A 16,684-nucleotide genomic window follows, 5' to 3' on the forward strand; every position below is an offset into this window, starting at 1 on the left:
TCTCAGCTCGGCTCTCCTTTTTTCTCCTGCTGCTGCTGCTTCTGTGCGCTCCTCATTTTTTTCCTCTTTCCTCCTTCCTGGCCTCAGATAAGCTTCCCTCTCTCTTGCCCGGCTCCCCTCCAGCCTCAAGCGACCACCTCCCAAGGCCAGTGTTCTGTCGGGCTCTCTGGTAGAATCCTCCCAAAAATTCACAGGTACAAATTTCAGATACACACACGTTTGAAAATTCAAAACAATGTTCTTTATAAGGACAATTCACTTAAACCACGCCCTCTTTTGGTATAGCAAAGAGCACTTGTCTCCAAACAAACTGGTAATTTGTACAAGTCCCTTATCAGTTCTGTGATACTTAGCTTGCAGCTGTGAGGCTCCTTCTTCTTTCACAAAGTGAAACACACTTTGCCCTGGTTTAGTTTCAAAGCGGGGAAAAATCAGCACACAAAAGGTCAAAGTCAGTAAAGCAGTCACGAAACACAACGATCAGATAATCCTCCACAATGGCCAAACCCACAGGCTGCTATTTATAGCAGCTTCACTAATTAACACAGCCCCACCCAACCACAGATGGCCTCATTTTCTGTGATAATAATCTCTCTTGTTCTGAATCCAAGGAGGAGCTAGATAATTGATCTCCTTCTGAGCTGTCTGCCCCACTCTCCTCCTCCCTGTCACTCATGTCTTCTTGGTCAGAGGAGCCTTCATCAGCAGATTCCACTGGGGGCAAAACAGGCCTGCAGCATGTGGATGTCTCCCCCACATCCACAGTCCTTGGGGCAGGAGTTGGGTCAGAGCTAACCACAACAGCCAGGAGAGCAGTTTGGGCTGCGGTCTTTTTCTCCTCGCAAAGCCCTCACTCAGCCCACAGCTGGGAATCGTGCGGCAATAACAGTTCACTTGAACGAGCCCACAGCTGGGCCCATGGCCAGCGAGCCACTCCTACCCAGTCACATGACCGTCAAGCCATACCCACAAAATAAGCCACACCCACAGTGTGGCAGTAAAAATTTTGGCTGCCCGTTACTGAGTATACTCAAAGGTGCTTTTCCAAAAGGTAATTGGACTTTCTTGGGTTTTTTTCCTTGAATATGTTTTATTTCTTATCCAAGAAGTTTCTTCAGTTATTCAGTTGTCTTTTGGAAAAGTACCTCGGGAAAATCATGGCTTGAATGATTGAGAATCTACATAGACATTCAGTACAACACCTTCCTTAACCCTTTTCTGTGAGCTCTTATTCAATTTGATAAGATAAATTCTGCCGGTGGAAGAGAATATTTGTAGCATAGGGTTGAACTCTAAGGTTGTTGATCCGTTCTGAGCTTGGTTGTTTTCTTGCAGATGTTTCATAACCAAACTAGGTAACATAATCAGTGCTAGAAGGGAGAAGGGTTTGCTCTCCTTATAGTGGTTTGCCCTGTCAGTCTGGTGGGATTGGTTTTGGTGCTTCCTTGATTAGACTTCTTTATTGTTTGAGTTGGAAGTTACTTGATTGACATATTGTTTACTTCTTGATTGTTGGTTTAATGTTAATCTGGGTGTTAATCTCTAGCCATCCGTGTCTTGATTGCTGATGAGGAAATGTTTTCATATTTTTTTTTGTTTCCTTGTTGGCTTTTTTATTGTCTCTTTTGTCTGGTAGGTAGATGTCCTTTATCTCTCATTCTATGTTGACGACTGATTTGTCTGAGTGCCAGATTTCTATTCTAGTGTCTTTAGACTTGGCTTGGTTTAGGATGCACATATTTTCCAGTTGAAACTATGCTTAAATCTGTCCATACGTTGTGAAATGAAGAGGTTTTCCTCATATCTTCTGATCGCTAGTTGGTGTTCAGGGATGAACTCAGCTACTCTGCTGTCTGTTTGTCCTTTCATAGTGGCTGGTGAAAATTACCTAATTAGGAAATTCCTCCTATGGCCTATTTCAGTTGCACCACTGCACCATTGAAGTGCAGTCTTGCACTTAAAAATGGTTGGGGAATTTTACCTTCCTCTGGAGAAAAATCAGAGAAGCCATTAACTCAGTTTTTCTATCTACAAATTGGTGAAATGTTTCAAAAATGATTTGTAATCTATTTCAATTTCATCATGAGATTTATGCCCCTTAAAAACTCATTAAGTTCAATCTTATTGAACTAGACCAGCAGACCCTTTTTTTTTTTTTTGGGTGCCAAAGGGCGTATGCAAGATAGCACATGTGTGCATGCCTACACCCATTATGCAATTCCTTCCACCATGCACATTTATTTATTATTTATTTATTTATTAGATTTGCATGCCGCCCCTCTCCACACGCTTGGGGAGGGTAACAGCAGTAAAAAAGACAAATATAACAAATCTAATATAAAAAGTAATTTTAAAAACCCCAATTTAAGAGACCAAGCATACAAACAGACATACCATGCATAAATTTTATAAGCCTAGGGGGAAGGGAATATTTCAATTCCCCCATGCCTGACGACAGAGGTGGGTTTTAAGGAGCTTACGAAAGGCAAGGAGGGTGGGGGCAATTCTGATCTCTGGGGGGAGCTGGTTCCAGAGGGTTGGGGCCGCCAGAGAGAAGGTTTTTCCCCTGGGTCCCACCAAACGACATTGTTTAGTCGACGGGACCCGGAGAAGGCCAACTCTGTGGGACCTAACCAGTCGCTGGGATTTGTATGGCAGAAGACGGTCCCGGAGATATTCTGCACACTGCACTGCCCCCTGCATGCATACATGCAGATTTCAGTGACATCTCTGGACTTCCGGTAGGTGTGTGCTGGACAAGGGAGTGGGACACATTTTTGCTCTCCCCAGGCTTCAGGAAAACCCCAGGACCTTGTGGAAGGGGGAAAAATGGCCCCAATGGGCCTAGCAGAAGTTCATTTTGAACTTCCCGTAGGCCTGTTGGGTCCGTTTTTCACCATTCAGGACTCCGGAGGATTTCCTGAAGCCGGGGGAGGGCAAAAACACCCTACCTTCCCTCTGGAATTCAAAAAATCATATGCCCAGCACTCACATAGACACTGGAGCTGGCATATAGCAACACCTTGTGTGCCTCAGATATGGCTTCACATGCCATCTGTAGTACGCGTACCATAGGGTTCCCATCACGGAGCTAGGCCAAAATAAAACTGTGATTTTAATATATCATTTAGATCAGTGTTTCCCAACCTTGGCAACTTGAAGTCCAGATATCTTCAAGTTGCCAAGGTTGGGAAACCCTGATTTAGATAACCTAGATAACTTAAACAAATGATATGAAATAAACTGTATATGCCTTACATCTTACAGAATAGTGTTCTTACTTCATTCAGCAGCTGAGGGTGGTATAGTATACCATAATTCCGCAATGGCGAACCTATGGCACATGTGCCAGTGGTGGCACGCACAGCCTTCCCTGTCGGCACATGTGCCATCACCAACTGCTCTTCTGGTTTCCAGCATGCATGCGTGCCTGCTAGTCTTCATGGGTGCTGGAACACTTGAAAATGGAAATGACTAAAAAGATGCCCAAAAAACAGGACATTTCTCTGGTCATTTTTCCAGGTTATTTTCAGGCCTTTTTCAGGCTGTTTTCAGACCTTTTCCAGCTTTTTTCTGGACATTTTTCATGCCATTTTGAGACCATTTTTCAAACTGTTTCTCAGGCCGTTTTTGGAAACTGGCTCAATAATCCAAAACCAGCCCCCCAAAAGCCTGATAATGGGTCTGAAAACAGCTTAAAAAACAGGCTGAAAATGGCCAAATAAGTGGCCAAAGCAGCAAAAAAAACCAGTCATATGTACACAGGCCAGCTGGTCTTTGGGTTTCCATATGTGCACACGCCTTCTGGTTTGGTCACTCACTGCTGAAAAAATTCACTATCACTGCCTTAGTTGATCACAAATGCTACAAAGATTTAGACCTAGTTAAATTTATTTGTTTGTTTATTTTTGTTTGTCCGTTTATTTATTTATTGGCACATTTATTTATCATATTTATTTGCTCAGCATCTCATGATTCAGGGTGATTCCGAGCAGCCATTTCAATGACCGATGATGAGAAAAACCCAGGAATGTGGGATAAATTTGGAAATTCACTATCAAACTACAGGGTGGGAGCATTAAATCAAAAAAGTGTTCTGGTTTAAAAAGAAATTTCCTGTTACTTTAACATTGTTGTAATGAGGCAAATAAGGAACTTACTGCTGCCTGGTGATGGTGAAGAAGTTGCACTTTTAATATCCATTTATAGTCACAAAGTTTCTTGGCACTATATTTTCAGACCAGGAAAAAAAAAGGCTTGCCTGCTTTACAACTCTCTTTGCAAGGGAGAAATAAAAGTCAGCTAGCAATTTCACTGAACTAATTTGATGGTTATTATGTGCTCAGTGTGAGTAGTTCTATCTTTTTAAAGATTGAAAAGGAATTCAGCATGATAAATAATTGATCAATAAAGCTCAGTTATTTTACATTTTTCCATCCTGGCAAATCCACTCTTGAATGATTTAGAAGATTTATCTCTCCCTTTTGGAAACAATTTTAAATTATTACCCTTGTAATTATTTATTTGGCCAAGTAGAAAAAGATTCAGCTGAAAGGATTTTATTTCAGAAAAAAAACAGAAATTTGTAAGTTACTGCATCTAGTAATCAAGTCTAGTCTACAGGTATTAGTCTTCTCATTTCAGACTTACTTTTAAACTGAGAACTGAGGCTGATAAAGACATAAATGTAATTGTGATGAAGTAGTATCTTACTTGGACTGTTTGCATTCTTGTTCCAGTCTCAGGCCACACTAGGTCCACAAATTATGTATTTCACAAAAATTACCAAGTTCAGAATTTTTCATCTATAAAATCTATAGATCTCCAATGATGTTCTTGTGAAGTTTTCCTTGTTCCTTTTGCTGAACGAAGTCAATGAAGCAGTGGAAGTGATGTGCCGGTGCCTGGAGGCTGTTGGGGCCTGGATGGACTCAAACTCAACCCAGACAAGACAGAGTGGCTGGCTGTGGGTCTTGCCTCTCAAGGACAATTCCATCTGTCTGTCCATTACCCTCGGGGGGGGGGAACTATTGACCCCCTCAGAGAGGGTTCGCAACTTGGGCGTCCTCCTCGATCCACAGCTGACATTGGAACATCATCTTTCGGCTGTAGCAAGGAGGGCATTTGCCCAGGTCTGCCTGGTGCACCAGTTGCGGCCCTATTTGGACAGGGAGTCACTGCTCACAGTCGCTCATGCCCTCATCACCTCGAGGTTCGATTACTGCAATGCTCTACATGGGGCTACCTCTGAAAAGTGTTCGGAAACTTCAGATCGTGCAGAACGCGGCCGCGAGAGCCATCGTGGGGCTTCCTAGATTCACCCACATTTCTGCAACACTCCGTGGCCTGCATTGGCTGTCGATCAGTTTCCAGTCACAATTCAAAGTGTTGGTTATGACCTTTAAAGTCCTGCATGGCATTGGACCAGAGTACCTCCGGAACCACCTGCTACCGCACGAATCCCAGCGACCGATAAGGTCCCACAGAGTTGGCCTTCTACGGGTCCCGTCAACCAAACAATGTTGTTTGGCGGGCCCCAGGGGAAGAGTCTTCTCTGTGGCAGCTCCGGCCCTCTGGAATCAACTCCCCCCGGAGATTAGAACTGCCCCCACACTCCTTGTCTTTCGTAAATTACTCAAGACCCATCTATACCACCAGGCATGGAGTTGAGACACCTTTCCCCAGGCTTTTTTATATTTATGTTTAGGTATGAATATATTGTTTGTTTTTTTAAATATGATAGGGTTTTATGTGTTTTTTAATATTAGATTTGTTTTCGCTGGAATATTGTTTTTATTATTGTTGTGAGCCGCCCCGAGTCTTCGGAGAGGGGCAGCATACAAATCTAATAAATTGAATTGAATTGAATTGAAAGAATTTAGTTTTGGAATTTCTTTCAAATTTTAGAAAAATTATCATGAGAAAATTGCAGATGTCTTCTACTGGCTCTGCTCTGAAATAGCTGAGAGATATGTCTGAATGGCCTCTTCAGAGTACAATTTACAATCTCAGCTTATTTCCCTCAACAATATGGTTCTTCATTTTATCAACCTCAGAAGATTGGAAGGCTAGTCAACTTTGAGCCGGTGAGAATCAAACTCCAGGATGTGGCCAGGTTGCATTCTAAGTACTGTACCACCAGATCTCCTATTTAATGAGACCTATGAAAATTTCCTTCTCTGTTACTGAGCCTATCCTTTTGAATAAACTATCCCCTTCACCTCCCCAACCCCCAGGTTTGGGTGATTCAACCCTATTTGTAGACCTGTTCTTCGTTTGTGAAATGGTTCAAGATAGTAAATAAGCCATCTGTCATGCGAGTGAATGTTTCACATCCAGTTTTTGATATATATTATTGTAAGCCATATTTTTTCTAATGGGACAATTGCTTCACCTACTGTAATATGAAACTGGATCCATCAGCAGTAAAAACAAGTATAAACACTTGTGATGTTACGTAGGGAGTAAAAAGCACATTGCACAATGTTGTAATATAAAGTCTGCCCATTTACTTGCACCTGATACGTATGTAATGATGTAGTTTGCCTTGTTACAGAATAATATTTATTTAATCATTTTGGCATCGTTGCAGTAAAGTATAAATGGATATCAGAAGGAAGAAATACCTAATAAACTAGCAATAATAAAGCTTGGAAGCATACTTTTAAATCTTGCTACTGCAAATATTCTATATATGGCTAGGATTTCAGTTCTGAGACATAGTTAAAAAATTTGCTAGGACTTCCAGCCTAATTCCAGCCATTGAAACTTAGGACAATCCATCTTGTAAGGAACCATGTATTTTTAAAATGCTACTTTATCATATTTTTCTAATGTAGTTTTCGTTGCTAGGATATGAATCACTCTAAGGCATAATTCAAAAGATAGAAAGCACACCTGGGCAAAATGCTCAGGAAAAGCAATGTTTGAATGAACCAAACCCCCATTTCTATTTCTAGTTACATGTATGGAAAGTTGGTAATAATATCCTTTACAAGGAGAGAAAAAGAGGAGTAAATGGTGGAAAATAGTAAGAGAATAAGAGAGAGAAAGACACACACCGAGAGACAGAGAGAATGAAAGACAGAGTAGACCTTCAAAAATAATAGTTATAGGCTGGGTTTGCACATCACATTGCATTTTAAGACACACACAGACACACACACACTTTAACTATTTTCCTGTATAAACGAGACCATATTATGGTTTCTAAACCACGATTTATGTCTTAGTATGTATGAACTCAGCAAAGCAATGGTTTTTAAATGAATTATAGTTAAACAATGGCACACAATAGATCTAGGCATATAGCATAATAGTTTGGTCTTGATTTTACAGTTAACCAAGTAGCTTGGGTCAAATATTAAAGGGGGTGGGGGAAATGACATTGCCATAGGTCTATATTATAGGCCACCCAACCAAACAGATGAAGTAGATGAACTTTTTGCTAGTCAGCTAACTAAGGTATGTAGGAAGCACATCACAATAGTAATGGTGGATTTTAATTATCCTGATATTAACTAGGAGACAAACTCTGCACCAAGTGGAAGATCCAACAGGTTCCTAACAAACCTAACACACAACTTAGCACAGAAAACCTAGCACACAAAAAATAGAGAAGGGAACAAGGGGATCAGCCATATTGGACTTAATTCTCACTAACAGAGATGAAATGAAGTTACAGGAGCCTTGGGGGCAAGTGATCGGGTACTATTGGAGTTCAACATTATGCAAACACAAACAGTAGAACATAGTCAAACTAGAGTCTTGGACTTTAAGAGAGCTAATTCCAATAAACTTAGAGAGAACTTGGGAAAGATTCCATGGATGAGAATCCTCAAGTGGAAAACAACTCAAGAAGCTTTGGAAATTTTGAAAAGTGAGATTGTAAAAGCTCAGACTAACTCAATACCAATGAAGAATAAAAATAATAGGTCATAAAAGAAACCAGCATGACTGCATAAAGAACTCTCTTACAAATTGAAAGACAAAAAGGACAAGTGTAAAAAGTGGGAAGAAAGGGAAATAACTAAGACAGAATACCAGCAAATATCCTGAACCTGTAAAGATGAGGTAAGGAAATCTAAATCTCTAAATAATAATAATAATAATAATAATAATAATAATAATAATAATAATAGTAGTAGTTGTTGTTATGGTTATGGTTATTTCCATGATTATGTCTATCTTCTAGCACAAAATAAATACAGTGATACCTCGTCTAACAAATGCCTCGTCATACAAACTTTTCGAGATACAAACCCGGGGTTTAAGATTTTTTTGCCTCTTCTTACAAACTATTTTCACCTTACAAACCCACCGCTGCCGCTGGGATGCCCCGCCTCTGGACTTCTGTTGTCAGCAAAGCACCCATTTTTGTGCTGCTGGGATTCCCCTGAGGCTCCCCTCCATGGGAAACTCCACCTCCGAACTTCCATGTTTTTGTGATGCTGCAGGGGAATCCCAGCAGGGAATCCCAGCAGTGCAAAAATGGATGCTTCGCTGGCAACGGAAGTCCGGAGGTGGGATTTCCCAGCGAGGGGAGCCTCAGTGAAATCGCAGCATCACAAAAACACAGAGATCCGGAAGTGGAGTTTCCCTGCAGCATTAAAAAAACATGGAAGTCTGGAGGTGGGGTTTCCCATGGAGGGGAGCCTCAGGAGAATCCCAGCAGCACAAAAACGGGTGCTTTGGCTGGCAAAGGGGGTGAATTTTGGGCTTGCACGCATTAATCGCTTTTCCATTTATTCCTATGGGAAACATTGTTTAGTCTTACAAACTTTTCACCTTAAGAACCTCGTCCCAGAACCAATTAAGTTCGTAAGACAAGGTATCACTGTATATCCTTTATCATGAACCATATCCACTTGATACAAAATTGTCCAGCTAAAAATACTCTGAAAATAAGCTAAAATGCTCAGCTTCAAATCAGAAAACAAGAGAAATCTAGTAACCCACCGCCTCCCCCCCCCAATTTAGATATACTGTACATATAAAATCCAACATGTAATTATAGTATCCAGCAAATCTATTTAAATTATGGCAAATATTATCCTAAAATTACAGATAATGTATCTAAGGGAACCCTTGACTAAAACATTTTAAGCCTTGTCCATTAGCTCTTTTACAGACTTTTTCTTCTGGAAATAGAATTAAGGCTTCTAAAATCTACAGGGCAACAAATACAGATTACATATGTATTACCCATATTGTAATAATTTCTCATTTTATTTGTTTATCTGACAAAGGTAACGCATCTTTTCTTCCAGAAGAATTATTGGCAAATATGGCAAGTGGTAAACAGCAATGAAAATGTCCCCTAAATAAATATAAACAGGCAGAGTAATTTTCAGTACAGCATATCCGTAACAGCATTTATGCTATCAAGATGAGTGCCAAAACACTTCTAATGCTATCAAAAGAATACAAAACAACTCTTTGAAAACCACAAACTAGGCAACTTAAAGTTAATAGATATAAAGTATTGTGGTTTTCTGCTCCGACTATCATGAGCCATGATGGCACAGTGGTTAGAATGAAATGCGCAGGGTACTTATTTATTTTTATTTATTTATTTTGTCCAATACACAATGAGGGTTTTAGTGGGTATATATCTATATACATATAGTAAAATACATGATGAAGGTTATAGAGGAGATACTCATAGTAAAATATATCTAAGAAAGAATAGAAAAGAAGATATAGGAATAGAACATATCAATGAAAGAACAGAAGAAGAGATATAGGAATAGAAGAAAGGAATAGGAGATATAGGAGAGCAATAGGACAGGGGACGGAAGGCACTCTAGTGCACTTGTACTCGCCCCTTACTTCTGCTTCTGCTTCTGCTGATCACTGGCTGCCAGCAGTTTAGCAGATCTAATCTCAATGGGCTCAAGATTGACTCAGCCTTCCATCTTTCCAAGGTTGCTAAAATGAGGGCTCCTTAGAGAGGGCTTAAAAGATTTCCATGTTCTTTGCAGAAGCAGAGTAATCTTTTTCTCCATGGTCAAATTATTTTTCACAAATGACTGTCAGTTTGAAAAATTAACTTTACTTTCTGTGCATTTTATACAAGAAAAGCAAACTGACAGATTCATCACCAAGAAGTATCCATGGGATTCTCTCATTAAGTCTCAAAGTTCACATCAGAGCAGATGGGAGAATATAATCACCTCCCATCACAAAAAAAATTGGATTTCTTTTTATTTCTCTCCCATTCGACATAAATTTAGAGATTTGAACTTTAAACATTTGATGTTCCTTAGCAAAATCTATATTTTTTTAGAATTCCAAATGTTAAAAGAAAAATAAAATAAAAATAAAAGTCTGCATTATTATTCCCCTCACACACTTTGAATAATCCTATGAAGAAGTGAAAAAGCAATTATCTGTTATTGCCAATAAAATAAATCTGTTATAATACTATCATTTATTATTAGACATATAAAGAAACCTATCATAAGAGAGAAGGCTTGTGAACTTGTTATGCAAGCTCTTACAAGGCACAATCGAAAGCGGTGAATAGAATTTCATAGCATTTATCATTTTCTTGTCAAAATTCCAATCTGAAAGATTCCCTCAAACTCATATTGGTGTGTCAAAATAACTTCCATAAAATTTCAGGTTTTCAAAGCAATTTTTCTTTAGTCTTCTTTCTTATGTAAATTTATCTGGTTTTATTTTTAAATCAAATATCTTTTATTATAATCTGTGGCTAAAAATAAAATACCAATCCATAGAAACATTGAATCAAATATAAAATAAATTCTAATCATGTTATAGTGAACCTCTTGCTGCTCTTTGTTGTATTAGATGAGTATGGTATGTCCCATCCTTGGAGGCTAGCTCCAGCTATTAGGGAAAGGGGGCACTGGACCTAACTGATACGCCCTTTTTCGAAAAATAATTTATTTATTAATAAAAAGGGGGGGAAGGGAAGTATAAACAGGAAGAGCAAAAAGGTAAGGGGAAAGGATACAAAATCAAGGAGTTTGGGAAAGTGATAGTATTATACATTATAATACATAAAATTCTTTGTATCAATATATTTCTCAAACTATGTAAATAAAAAGTATCCTTATTATTACCATTTATATCATATATTATATTTGTAATTCATACATTTAGCTTCCAATTAAATTCCAATTTCTAATACGTATATATATATATATATATATATTAGTTGGTAAAAGATTAACAAAGATGATTTATGAAAGAGGAAAGTGAAAGCAGAGCAGTTAAAAAGATTTGAAATTTATTTAAGTAAGTGATATAATTAAGGAAGTTTAGAGTTTGAAAAAAAAATATTGAGGGGGTGAATCTGCGTATGGTGCAGACTCTTTTAGGTGATACGACATTATGTAGAAAAATGATAAAGGGTGTGTATGTATAATATAGCAAATGTATTCTTGTATGTAAAGAAAGAGAATGTAAGAATTGATATAAAAATTAGTAAGTATTTGTATTGATGTGATATAATCTATTGATTTAAAGATACGCCCTTTTTCCCTTATCTTGGATTGGTTCTGGCTGGCTATTGTTGATTTGTTATACATTTGGTTTTATTGTTCAGAGAGCTGCATGCAGAGTCTGAGTTTTCATCCTTCACCTAAAGAGGGGGTATCAAGGCACGGGGACCAATTTTATAATTCTTAGACTCAGTCCTGATTTGCTGTAGGATGGTGTAATCCCATCCTTGGAGGCTAGCTCCACCCTATTAGAAAGAACATATCAGGTAGGTCCAAAGCTCCATTTCACATGCTATTAAGATAATTCTTATACATTTTTCATTATTGATACATGAAATTTCTTCAGATGTTCCATTGAAACATTTTGGTAACTTTGTTATGTTGTTTGTAATTAGTTTTCACAATCTTCTTGTAATAGATGAATATTTGATTTACAGTTTCTTCTGCTTCTTTGAACAATCTTCACTTTAAATTATTTGAATTTTTTTTCAGTTCTGGCTTTGACTGCATTAATTCAACATTTTGCTTTTGAGCATTCAAAATCAAGAGTTTCTTTTTGTAATGTTCCAGCTGTTAGGCATCGCCAGGTTATACCTTTATTCAAATTCTCCTCTATCCTTTATTAAAATTGACCATGTAATGCTTTTTCTTTGGCAACATTTTGCTTGTTATGATTGTATTGTTTCAATATTCACTTTTTATTTCCTGTACATTTAGTAAGTTCCAATTTAAAGGAAATTCTTATTACTGCCATGGGAAGAAGCTTGTCTTTGATGTAGTTTCTGTAAATATTGGAATACTGTTTATACTGTAGATAGAGTCTTTGGGGAACAAAGCATGCTTTTCATTTCATATTCATTTGTTTACTACTTTTTAATGCTGGCTTCTCTTCCCTTTGAGATGCTCAAGACTGTGTTCATAGGATCTCCTTGTCTTTTAAGTAGGAGGTAGATTTTGAGATAATCTTCATATTATGTATGTCTTATGAATGTAGAGCCATGTGCTTGAAGTGGAAATCTTGCACACACAAGATTACTTGAAGCACTTTTGTGCCTCAATTTAATAGCTTCCAGCAGTGCTGTTCATATAAGTAAATGAATAAAAAGGCAAACAAGTTCTATTGAAACTTGTGGAAAGAAAAAGACCAAGGGAAAAAGAGAAAGAAATACATAACCTAATAATTTGGCATCCATCTTCAAACAAAATACAGTAGTTTGCAGGCATAAATGGAGAGGATAATTGTCATTGCTGTTGTGAGCACAAAAGAAATCACATAATGACGGATTTTTATGAAGTAAAGGCAGTCTGCTAAGCGCTCATATCTTATATAACACAACACTCCTATGAACTTAACTGCACAACCATTTCTTTCATTTCATATTTGCATAAAAAACTATTATGGAATATCATATCGATATAAAAAATAGCAATTAGGAAGAACGTTACTACTTTTCATGCAATCATGCCTGTCACCTAAACAATTTGCTAAATGGTATTTTTATATGTATGAAGTTTCCTGATTTTTCATGGCTATACTGCAATAATTAGGAGGGGAAAGAAATATATTGAGATGTGCACGTTGCCCTCAAATGTTTTGGAAAGAGATAGGATTTGTATACTGTGTCCCATGATAGCTCAGATACTTCCTTCCTCTTCTCTTTCCTTCCACCTTTCTCAGCATTTAAAGCCTTTTCCAGAAATCTGGATCTTTGCGTAATGTTTCTGAAGTAAGATAACTTGAGCCTGGTCAGTTGTGCGTTGAGCAAGAACCCTGCAATGGTTTGTTCGATAATCCATTGGTTTGTTTCCTTGGATGTTCATGTGATTCTCAGGGATATTCTCCAACCCCAAAGTTCAGAGTTACTCTAGAACAGTGTTTCCCAACCTTGGCCACTTGAAGGTACCTGGACTTCAACTCCCAGAATTCCCCAGCCAGCATTTGCTGGCTGGGAAATTCTGGGAGTTGAAGTCCAAATATTTTCAAGTGGCCATGGTTGGGAAACACTGCTATAAAAGCATGCTGCAGTCATGATAACTTTAGACATGTTCATTTGTGCTTCAGGTATAGATGAATATTACAGTGTGACAGTCAATCTGTTCTCAAGTCTCTTTGGCTTCAAACTGCTGGACCTTTAGAATGTCCAGCAATCCATTATTTAACGAGCATGATCTTTTTTTCAACTAGAAACAGGAGGAGAAACACACAAAAAAATTCTAGTATATCCCACCTAGCATATTCCATTTTCAGCATACACACATGCATACCTAAATGTATATATCCATTACATTCCAACGTGTTTTTGTACAAATTGTGTATGCCTGGTTATTTTCAAAATATTCTCCAAAGAGATGGAAATATTTATTTTTAAGGCAATTAACAAACGCAGAGAAGCCCCAAAGCTTTGTTTTAATTGCGATGGCATATCAACAAGTACTATAAATTCAGTCATTGTAACAAACAGTGTAGCAGAGGCTACTTTTTGTTGTTGTTGTTGTTAAATGCCAGCGTTTTTACATTTTCAGCTAGTCTGAAACACCAAGTTAGAAGCAATGGGTATGGAAATTTTGTTTCCTAAACAAGAAAGCAAATAATAAATGTCCAACTTTGCAGAAGCACACGCACAGATACTCAGACAGACACCTGAACACACGTACAGATATTTACACATCTAATCTACCAAAATGTTTAAAAAGTTTTTAACATTTAAAATGATACCAGATGGCACTCTTTCTTTTCATTCCTTTTTGCAAAGGCTTGGAAACAACCTACATGGCTGAACTAATTTTTCATAGGTTGTTATTTGAGCAACAAAGACAATGTATTACATTGCGGATAACCCAGGAGAGGGCAGTAGTATGACAGTAGCTTCATTTGTTTCACCTTACTGATAAGTTTGAGTTTAGCTCTGCTCTTCTTGTAATTGTCCATATGTTTGATGTTTCTGCATCAACACAGAAAATGTGTTTTTATGGGACATGAATATCTTATGTACTAGCCTTAATATAATAATCATCTGCAATTTATTGTTTTCTGATATACATAATATTTCTGAAGGAACACTTTTTATTCATGTTCCCTACCTCTATTTTCATTCATTCATAAAACTATACAATTTTTTTTTCTTGAAAGTATAGGTGCTTATCATTATCCTTAAATCATTCCATGCTTTTAGTGTTGGATCTAATTTTTTAGAGTTATAAATTACCCTGTTGTGATTGGATACAGATTTAGCACATACTATGATGCCATTTGAAAATTATTATGGTGTAGGCCAGTGATGGTGAACCTTTTTTTTCCTCGGGTGCCAAAAGAGCGTGCACTCATGCTATCGCACATGCGTGAGTGCCCACACCCATAATTCAATGCCAGGGAAGGGCAAAAACAGTAGGCTCATGTTTCACCCTCCCCAGGCTCCAAATGCTTCCCTCGTGCTGCAGGAGGGTAAAAACGCCCTTCCCCATCCCCCTGGAGGCTCTCTGGAAGCCAAAAACACACTCCCAGAGCTTCTATGCGAGCAAAAAAATCAGCTGACTGGCACACACATGAACATTAAAACTGAGCTAGGGCAACAGATTGCATGCCAGCAGATATGGCTCTGCGTGCCACCTGTGGCACCTGTGCCATGGGTTCGCCAACACTGGTGTAGGAAATATCATAGTTAGATACTGTAAATACTGTACTTTCTATAAAGAGCTTGGAATCAAATAATCGCAAGCATTAAAACAAATAGAGATAAAAAATTAAGCACAATACACATGTACAAATCTGACTATGTTTCAATCAAATGTACAAGTATATGTATACTTTAACACAGCTCTCTCCAATGTTGTGTTTTTCAGATATTTTGGATCAGCTATCAGAATATTCAACACTAGTTATCTGGTTGAAAATTTTAGCACATGTGGAATAAAGCAAGTTATGGAAAATGAAATACAAACCCTTAGTTTCCTTAAACAGATACAGGAAGATATCATTTTAAATATTTACTTCTAGAAAACAACTGCATAATGGCAACATAAATAATTAATCCACAAACCAAATACATACTTTTAAAAAAATTTCCTGAAAATTGTGAATAAATTTCTTCCATTTAATTATCTTTTGTCCTCTTAAACTGCCTTCAACAATATACAGACAGACAGATGAAAAGTTCTCAGTAATATATTCATGCCTTGCTTTGCAACCCATTTGCAATAATACTGAATATTGAATTGGGACGACCTCACCTTCTTGTTTCTATTGAATGCCACAAAATTCAGGTTTCTCTATTTCAAAAGTCCAAATACCATATAGTTCCAGATTACCCAAACAGATTTGGAAATGGCTAAGGCGTTTGGTTAAAGTCTTCCTTTGTCCTTTAAAAAATTGCAGATGATGTGAGCAATGAGAGTTACATTTTAAAAAAACATTGCATCACAACCAAAAGCAAGGGGAAATACTGTACGTGCCCCTATAATTCCCCCCCCCTTTTCATGCATCCTCTATCTCTTTATAACTAAAGTAAAGGGGTGTGAATCTCTTACCAACAGTATTACCGGTAACTAACCTCTTTATAGAGGGATTTGAAATTAGGCTGAGAATATGAGATGTACATAACCTCTCTCTCTCTCTTTCTTTTTTGCTTAACTAGATTGTTCCTTGTGCTAAAAATTATTAAAAGAAAGGATTCTTGATCCTAATAATTGTTTTCCCCATTTTCTATGCTTAAACATTGACAGCAGGTTGAATCTGGACCTTCCTATTTACAGTAACTTCTACTTAATTTAGCATAGTTCTAGAAAAAATATTTACAGATTTGCTTTTACCATTAAATTTATTCTCCTCTCATCCCCTGCCCTTCCATGTCCTGCCCTGCCCTGCCTCTCCTCTCCTTATTAGCTGAATTTATTTATTTATTTATTTATTTATTTATTCATTCATTCATTTATTTATTATATTTGTCAAACAAGTATGGAATTATAGTTTGTATTAATGTAACAAAGCATAAAGAAGTGATAAAAAGAATAATAGGACATAAGGACAGGCACGGTAGGCACAATAGTGCGCTTATTCATTCCCCTTACAGACCTCTTAGAAAAGGGAGGAGGTCAACAGTAGATAATTTAAAGTTGAAGAATTTGGGGTTAGGGAAAGAAACAACAGAGTCAGGTAGTGAGTTCCAGGCATTTATCACTCTGTTGCTGAAGCCATATTTTCTGCAGTCAAGTTTAGA

The sequence above is a fragment of the Erythrolamprus reginae genome, chromosome 5, assembly GCF_031021105.1.
Source record: "Erythrolamprus reginae isolate rEryReg1 chromosome 5, rEryReg1.hap1, whole genome shotgun sequence".
In the NCBI taxonomy this organism is placed as follows: domain Eukaryota; kingdom Metazoa; phylum Chordata; class Lepidosauria; order Squamata; family Dipsadidae; genus Erythrolamprus; species Erythrolamprus reginae.